Source organism: Alligator sinensis, unplaced genomic scaffold (assembly GCF_000455745.1).
Source record: "Alligator sinensis unplaced genomic scaffold, ASM45574v1 scaffold77_2, whole genome shotgun sequence".
NCBI classification, from domain to species: Eukaryota; Metazoa; Chordata; order Crocodylia; family Alligatoridae; genus Alligator; species Alligator sinensis.
Genome location: NW_005842016.1, coordinates 2,361,628 through 2,371,258, shown reverse-complemented (window position 1 = coordinate 2,371,258; position 9,631 = coordinate 2,361,628).

Sequence of the window (9,631 nt, the reverse complement as noted above, 5' to 3'; positions counted from 1 at the left end):
AGATTGTTCAGTTGGCTTTGTTCCCCCCCTTGGGGGGGGGGGGGGGGGGGGCAGTGAGGTGAAGGGATCTAAAGGGTGGATCCTGGATACAGGCACCCAGCAACCCAGCTTCTGGCTGAACCACTGTGGGCATGAATGCCACAACAAGGCCAGCAAGTGGGGGCTAGCTTAGAGGTGAGGGAGACCACTGCTGTATCCCACTCCTGCAGCTAGCTGCCAGAGCGAGCAGCGCCTTAACACACCAGCACAAGGATGGTACCCAACCCCTGGCAGTCCTCCTTCATGGCCTCCACTGCCCTCCACTGCCCTGGTCGCTAAGGCAACTTTCCACTCCTGGGTCTCCACCATCCGCTTGAGGAGGGTGAGGTGCTTCTCCTTGAGGGCCAAGAGCCTGTCCTGGATAATTTCTTGTTTCCCAATTTTCCATTCAAATATTTTTTTAAGGTACAAATTTACCATGCCTTCTACTTCACTTCAGAGTAACATGGCTAATTATGTATCTCTGTGTGCTCTCCAAAGCATCTTATTTGACAAAGACCCCCATGAACCAGCTATTCACCTAAACCTAATTGTGTGTCCTAGATAAGAAACAAAAATCTCGGGTACATAATTCTCCAGTTTATTTTATTTTATACTGGACCATCAGATTGCAGTATCTGGTCAATATCTGGTTCTACTGCAGGATCATTTTAATTCTAGAAGCAGAATGCGCTCTTCCCAAGTGGCTTGGAAAGCCAGGACAATACTACTTTGGTCATGTTCTGTAATAAGGGAAGCAGTTTGTTGTGTCTGCTAAAAATTTACTTTGCAGCATAACTTCATTTGCTGTAATACTTTATTATGCCAAATGCAATGAAAGTGTAAACTTGGATGATGAGAATTAAAATCAATTGCATTCTCGTCTAAATGCCAATATCCATTTGTCAGTAACTACTTATTTGTTCTCTTCTTTCTGCATCGGAACAATTCCAAGATTGCTAAAGTTCTGAAAGAGAAAATGAAATTACATATTCAATTTATTCTGCATAGAAAACAAAAAGAAGAAAAGAAGGCATTTACATTGCTATGATAGAGTTTTTGATATCCACTATGATGGATTTTGCTTACCAGTCTTCCTTCATCAGACTTTTCAAGACATGAGGGCTTTTCAATGAGGTACTTCAGAGCAACAACATACTTTTCTGTAGAGTTAGAGAGATGGGTCCTGGTTATCTTTGAAGCATGGCCTACCATAGTCAGTTCTGTCTGTGAATTCACCATCTTTGGTCCTTATGTGAAGAGGAGGTGCTCCTTTAATATACTCTGATATAATACAGGTTAGATTCTGATCCTAGACACCCTAATATCAATCAGGAGTAACATCCCTACTGGGTGCACCTACACAAGATGCTTCGCTGCACTGTAGCATAGTTTAATGTGCATTAAGCACATATGTCTACACATGCTTACTGCACAGTAAAAACCCATAATTGTGAGTCATTTTGATACTCGCAAATGCAGGTATCGACTTTACTCATGATTACTTACTATGCAATAATGCACATGTAGACATGACCCAGGAGTAAATTTGCTCCCAGGCCAGACCTGCCACTAGGAGGCCAGCCTGAGGCTAGTCCTAGGGCACCAGGTGGGAGCCTCTTCTGCTCCAGGGCTGGGCTGCCTCTATGGAAGCCTCTGCCTCAAGCCTTTAAAAGCCTGCATGCATTTTGGCCCCTGGGACATACCAGCAGGAAGCCTGAGGCCACTCCAGGCCCCTGTATCCCCCTTGGCAAGCCATAGGCCAGCTTCTCCAGCCTACCTGCTTCCTGGCCCCACTGCCTGGCACCACAGTGCTAGTGGCTGCCAGGCCCATGCTGTCCAGGCCTTCAGGCTGCTGCAGGCCAGCCTCACCAGCCCCCAACCTACCCTGACCAGACTGCTCTGAACTTGCAGACACTTTAGAGCACTGCCTCAGCTGCTTGGCCATCAGTCCCATGCTGGACCCCCATGCTGGGTGTTGCAGGCAGCTGCCCAGGCCCAGCAGCACAGGGACAGCTGTGTGGAGGCCCATGGAGATGGCTTAGGACCCACTAAGGCCTCATCATCACTGAAGCCCATGCCTATGCCTGTGCCCACCACCCAGGGCTCCAACTGGTCCATGGAGGAAACTAGTGACCTCGTGCAGCTGTGGGGAGAGGCAGAGGTGCAGCACCAGTTTGAGTGGGGCTGGCATTCCAGTTCCCATGCCTGTGAACAACTGTCAGGCTAGATGTAGCTGCACCCTCCACCAGCCTGCCTCAAGAGCTCTGCAGCCCCAGCCCCCACCATGAAGCACAGTTGGCCATAATGCTGGCTGCCAGAAGAGCCAGCTCCTCCCAGAATGGGGCCCCTAACTGCGTGCCCACCTGCCATGCCCCTCCATCAAGGACACTGTCCAGAACCACATGCTGTCTCTGCCAGCTGTGACCATGCAGAACTGCCAGCCATGCCAGCCATGCCAGTCCTGTACACGTGGCAAGGACCACACTGTGGAGAAGGCCCTCCCTGCCTCTGCCACTGGCCCTTTCTGCTGCCCAACCAGACTGCACTCCCATGGCCCCAGTTTTCACCCCCACAGAAAACAGAGAGACTGGAGACAGTGACAAAATTTATTGAGACGCCCATGCCCCAGCAGCAAGATGGCCTCTCATATGCTGAGGAATGTGTCAATGACAACAGCAATGTCATCCTCAGCTTCAGGGGCATGGACATATAGCACAGCCACAGGTAGCTTTCCAGGTGGTGGTGGACATTACAGGCCATACCAGGTTGGCCCCGCACATCACTGAAGCTCAGAGTCCCATGCCAGAAGCACAAGTTCACCCGGGGCATGAAGGCCAGTAGCAGCAGCAGGGTGTAGTGGATTGGCCACCTCTCAGTATATGCAAACAGCTTCTCATGTACCACCTATGACATGCATAACAGGGGCACACTAGTGGTGTAACAGCAGCACAGGGTGGGTGGCTGGGGTCTTGCCCTGGGATGCCTTCCTGGAGAAGGCACCTGTGGGAAGGGTGGGGGCACAGACAGCTCTTTGTCCCAGTAATCTGGGAACCCCACACCCGCTGAGCCTGTCCGCTGTGGGTTTTGTGGCAGTGCAGAAGGGCAGCTTGCCTCCAATAGAAGAGAGAGGATCAGGAAAGTCTGGAGCCATGGCAACAGATGCTGCCAGGATCCAGGCCTCTTCTGCCCTGGGAATGTGGCAGGGGAGGCAGGTTGCCTATGGCCAGCACCCAGCAGCCCACCAGCCCTAGGGGAGTGAGTGGGGATGCGGTGTGTGGTCTGCAGCCACCTGGGCCCAGGCCTTTCCATCCAACTTACCATAGTCCCTTGGCACACATGCATGTGGGGGAGAGGCCACACCTGGCAGCCAGGATGTGGCCTCAAGGTTGCCAGTGCCAACACCTGGACTCTGTAGATGCACAGGGCCTTGGAGAGGACCATCCTCAAGGACCATTTCATCACAGTGTCTGAAGGTTGGTTGGTGGACACTTAGGCCTGGCAGGCAGAGGACATCACCCATGAGGATGAGTGGGACTGGCATGAGAAGGTGTGGTATCAGGCATGCAGGGAGTTCTTGGTGCAGCTCCTGACTCCTGGCCCTGGAGTGTGTGGGTAGAGACACTTCAGGAGCAGAATGGCATCCTATCCCAGGCAGTTCAGGCCACAGATGTTGACTGCTGTGTGCTGGACACCATTCTGGCCTCAGCAGTTGACTTTATACCACCCACTCCCTGGCCCCTGATTCTAGCCCCACCTGCCTCCTGGCAGCCACCTGCCACCCAGCAGAAGTCCGCCACCCAGGCCTGGAAGTAGGTCTTGCACCACCTCCAGCAGTCAGGAGTCCCTGCCCCTGACTCCCCCTCCCCCAGTTTTGGTGCCACCCAGCTCCTCCTCTTGAGTAAAGTCCCCACTGCTCAACCCCACTCCATACAGTCATGAAGCTACAGCTTCCTACAGTGGGGCCAAGACCACACACAGGCCTTGATGACCCTGGACACCAGATGCAAGAGGGGGAGCTGCCTGCACTGAGGTAGTGCTGGCCACCTTCACCCCTGGGCAATCCCCAGCCCACTGCACTCATTGCAGCATGTGCACCCATGGGGGAATTGTCAGAGGCCAGGTTTCTGGGCACCTGTTCCAGGTCTCTGCCCTTAGGCACCCCCACCCAAAAGGCCCCATCATGAGACAGCACACAAAGAACATTGTACAAGGTTTTCACTGGAAAGAAGTTTGTTTGTTTTTTTTAATTTTGGTGGGTGGGTGGTGGACAGGCTCTGTTTCTTGAGTGGGGAGGGGAGAGGAGGGTTCTGTTTGTTGGGGATGGAAGGGGAGGGAAGGGAAGTTAGCCAGTTTTTTGGGGGGAGGATGTGGGGAGGGGGCCTCTGGTTGATGTGAGGGAAATAAAAACTTGTTCTTCTGAGAAGTATCTGCACTGAATGTGGTGCTGGGGGTGGGCACAGCAGGGTTGGGGGTTCATGGGCAGTGATGCAGGTGAGCTAGACCTAGGAGTGCTGGAGGAGGTGGTAGGCCAGTGCCTCTTACACACAGTGAGTGTCCTGGCCCCCACTGCTGGGTGTGTGGCTCTCCTGGGGCCTTGTTGGGGGGAGGACACTGCTGCTGCCACTGCTACAGGTGGTGCTTCTGCTGCCAGGGATCCTCCTGGAATGCCTCCTCTTCCCAGTCCCCACAGAAGAGCTCCTTTCAGGCCTCATGGATGTTATGCAGCACAGTCTGTGATGATGACTCAGTTAACTTGAGGCTAGAAGTGCGGTTGTGACAGTGGCCCTTGAGGCAGATGAAGGTGTACTCCACCAGTGCTTGTGACCAGCCCAGGCAGTGTTTAAAGTGGGCCTAGCAGGGATCCAAGTGGCTGTAGGGCCACATGGTCCAGGAGAGGAGTGGGTAGGTAGGGTCCCGGGTGAGGAGGGAAAGGATATCCATGGCACCCACCTGCAGGTCTGGCATCCCTGGTATGAAGTGCCAACTCTCTATAAGTCCCAGTGGGCCAGAATTTCTAAAGATGTGGGCATCAAGGGTGCTGCCCACCCACCCTGTACTCATGTGCACGAAGGCCCCACAGTAGTCCTCATGTCCTGGAGCACCATGGAGTGAAAGCCCCTATGGGTATAGTAAGGGCAGTCTCTATTGGGTGGGCAGGTGATGGGGATGTGGGCCCCATCCAGGGCCCCAATGCACTGGGGGAATCCCAGTGCACAAAGCTCTGCCACCACCACCAGGCAGTCATGCAGGCAGAACACCATGTCCCCCAGCATGTCCTGGAGGGCACTGCACACCTCCATGACAACCTACTCAGTGGTGGTCCTGCCCTCAGCAAACTAGTGGCTGACATACCAAACAAGTGCAAGGCATGGCCAGCTGAAGAAGGGCAAGGACCATCTAGCTGTTCATGCGAACAGGTGCCTGCATGCCAATACCCTGCCTTTCCAGGTGTGGACAGAGCTACTTCATGAGATCCTGGAAGGTGGCCCTGGTCATCCTGAAGACCTCCAGCCACTGCTTGTTGTCCCAGGTCTGCTGAATGATGGTTCTGCTATCAGTCCTGGCTGTCCTGGTGGGCCCAGAGGCATTGGGACTGGATGGAGCCCATCATCAGTATCCCTGTTGGAGTCTGGCCAGGCAGAAGGAGTGGAGGTGGTAGGTTCATGGCATTAGATCTGGAATGGCATGCGGTGGGTAGACAGGAAGTTACTGCATGTGGGGGAATTGGGCAGGGTGAGATCGCAATGGGCGAGGTGGCACTTGGCATGGTGGGCCAGCAGGGCCAGTGCAGCAGCCAGCAGGAGCACAGAATTCTGGTCATCACTTCCAGGGGCAGGGGAGGAGCAGCCATGATACAAGGAGGCAGATACAACAAGGAGAGAACTGCCACATGCTGTCCCTGTGCTGCACATGCTGATCCTGGCCAGGGAAGTGGCTGGCCAGAAAGTAGCATCCAGGGTTGCCTTTTGAAGAGGGTTCCAGGCTGCTAGCAGCTGTGGCCAGAGCCTGCAGCTCCCCCTGGTGGTGTCAGGGGCCCATTTTGGGGCCTCCGGAAGTGGAAGCAGATTTGCAGCTAATCTGCTACTGCTTCCCTGCATATGTAAATGCCTGTCCAGCACCATTTACTCATGAGTAATTTACTCACAAGTAAACCGGTGCCTTAGGAAATGCATGTATAGATCCACCTAATATCAGTAGAGTTACTCCAGAATTACACTATTGTGGGTTTGTCTACACATGCATTTATCCAGCAGGTTACTGGGTTACTGCTCAGTAACTCATCTACATGTGGTATCAAATTTACACTCAAGCTGATGTAAGTCACCATATTTACTGTGCAGTACACATGTGCACATCTAGATGCATGCCTACACTGTGCAGTAATTTCAGTTATTACATGGTAAATGCACACATGTAGACGCACCCTGTAAATTTGATCAGAGTCTGGAGCTATCTGTGTACAACATAAGCTAAAACTGTGATTTGAGTCACATCAACATCATTACTTTAATGGTACTTCTTGCAATTTTGCTAGAGGTATACACGTGGGGGTATGGTTGGGCATGAATTTTCCACAAGATATTTGAATTAGTGTAAGAAATTAAATCCTTATAAAATGGTATCCTTATCCAATTAATTTCTACATTGCTTGGTTCCATCTCCCCGCATCCCCGCCCCCACCCTCCCACGAATCTGACTAAAAAAAAGAAACATTCAGTTTCAAATGTATGTCTGGCAGCAAATAATTTGTTCTTTTTAAGTAGCTACTAAAATGTAAGAAATCATTAGGCAGACTTGTTTCTACCATAAAACTTGACCATTTAAAGAGAAAAGAAATCACAGTCTTAGACCTCATCTGGTTCCTAGTCTGATTAACAATACTCAAATCATCCATCATCTGATGCCATAATTTAACAAAGAAGAATGTAACTATTTAAAATATATATATTTTATAATTAAATATACACTTTATTAAAGCTAACATGAAATTGAACAAGGCATTGATTGAGAATGTGTGTCTCAGGCAAAGGGAGGTCATTTTCTTTTTCTCATGACCAGAATGTGGAGCCTGTGGGACCTTCACCAGTTAGAAGCTGCATATGAGAGTAATTGGAACCAACTGTATAATTAGGTTAAGTAGAGAACTCAGTTTTGCTGTGGTAATGAGAGTGATGCTCAGCCAAGCAGACTGTGTATCTTTCTCAGATAAAGGGGAGAACTGCTAAAATGTTATTAAGCCAAAAGGAAGGCTCAAATGGAAAACCAAATGCTCAAAACACAGAGGTCAGAAAATTCAGAAAAAGGGGTCAGAAACAGACAGTAATTTGCAATGAATGCATGGTGAAATTATACTTATACTGGAATGTTAAACAAGGTGAACCTTAGAACATGCTTTGAACACAGGGATCCAGCTTCTCTTCTTCTTTCATGGCTCTTGAAATTGTAGACCAGCAGGCTGGACCCCAGGAAGGAGAAATTTAACTATTGACAGAGAAGGTACTGGATGGTAGTCAAGTATGCATTTAGGTGACTAAAGACATACTGGAGGACCTTGAGGTTCCTCTCTGAGATCCAGATGGAAAATATTCTTACCTTCATGGATACAGATTGCATGCTACATAATGTGAGTGAGCAAAAAGTGGGATGCCTTTCCAGACTCCAGGTCATTAAGTTCTGGTGCCTTTGGCCAGTGTCCTAAAGCAAGTGCACATGGTGGACCTGCGTAGAGGAATTGAAAGAATTAAAAGTAGGCCTACCATGAGGCCACTCTTACCAGGGAGGTCCTGGCCAACCACTTCTTTCAGGAACATGCTGCTTTGCAGAAGGAACAGGAGGGTCAAGTGAATTGATCATTGAAACTTTTGCTTTCTAATAATGCCTTTCAGTTCAGTAGTTTAGCAAGATGTTCCCTGTTTTGGATGATCCAGAGAAGGGGTGAAGGGAGGGGATTTCCATAGATCCATGGGTGTAGGGGAGGAATGAGGCTCTTGGGACTGCCCTGCTCTGTCTTGGGCAAAGGACAGGTGGATTGACTGGCAGTGGTCAGTGTGCTGACTGGTGCATTCCTATCCTGGGGATGGGGGAGGGCCATCTTTCCAGGTACATCATGGAAGATTTGTGAACTGCTGGCATTTTGAGCACTTACACACTAGGCCTGTGTGAAGCAGCAAGTATTTGCTTCAGATTCAGATTCACCTGATTTGGATGGACAGTGATTCTATTCAGTGATTTGAATCACTGACCTGATTTGATTCAGTCAATTCAGATTTGGAGATTTGGTGACGATTCAGAGATTCAGCCATAGATTATATGGACAGTCTTAAATGACACTGGACTCAGCTGCCTCCACCTGATAAGTCTATTGTGGTGAGTAGAAGGGGAGGGAAGAGATGGGCGGGGGGGGGGGGGGGGAAGATCAATCCCCCCACAGCAAGGGAGGGATTGGAGCTTGGGCTGGGACAAGCTGCCCAGCCGGGGTGGGGGGTGTGGGGCACAGGGAGAGAGGCTCCTGCCACTGCACACCACCATGCACTGCTGATCCGGGAGCTGCTCTTTTGGTGGCTCCTCTGACAGCTCTCACCACCAGTCCAGGAGGGCATGGGAGTGGGTGTGTGCCCCTGGATCTGTGCAGGGTGGCCCGGGCTGAGCTGCCCTCCCAGAGGCTAACCCCAGCCACTGAGACTGAGTCTCTTGAGCATTCTAATTAGCACAATGTAGCAGCCTTGGCATCATGACTTTTAGTTAAAGTGTCCCCACCAATATTTTGAAGCACAGGATGCTGAATACACAAGATGCTGAGGGAACTTTCATTACAGTGACTCCTGAGAGCTGCTTTAATTAAAGCCCCCCTCCCCTCCCATACACACACAAGAGCACATGTAAAGATGTCCTGTGTTTGCAGTTCATAACCCTATGGCAACTGCCCTTCAATATAGTTACCACTGCAGTGTGGAAGGAACAGGAGGGAGGGCGCAGGTACAGGATGTGTCTTCTGGGAAAGAATCCAGTCTGGTGGGGAAACTTTCATAGGGGAAGTGAAAGTCTCAAGCTGCTAAGGGATGTGGGGAGATGCTACACATGAAGGCTAGAGGGGAGTCTGTGAGGAAACTGAGAGGTGCTTTTCATATCTTGAGCTGGAGAGAGCACGTGGGCAGAAAGTGCACAAGGAACTCAATGCAGATATATACAAAAATGCAAACTTCTTTTTTTTTCTCCAGTAAATATAAACAAACCTGTGCATGTGCAAACTGAAAAGTATAGTGCAAAGGACAAAGTTGTGCAAAAAGCAAAATACAGTGCAAACTGTATTTATGTCTGAGAATAGCATGTGGTGCTAGATGTTGGCTTCCTTTGTATAAAGATTTGATTTGTAAATATCTTTTTTTATCAAATTTGTGGAGGGACTGCCAGGGATCGCCATATTTCATAAAGTAAATATGTTTGTGGTGGATGATTAGATGGACTCTGCTTGTGAGAACAGTGAAACTGAGAGAGTTTTTGCCAAGTATGTACATCACACAAAAGACTTTTACTCTCACACACTTACCAATGTGCAGGATTTTGAAAGTTGTCTATAAAGGCATCATCTATCTGTGAAGATATTGTAATT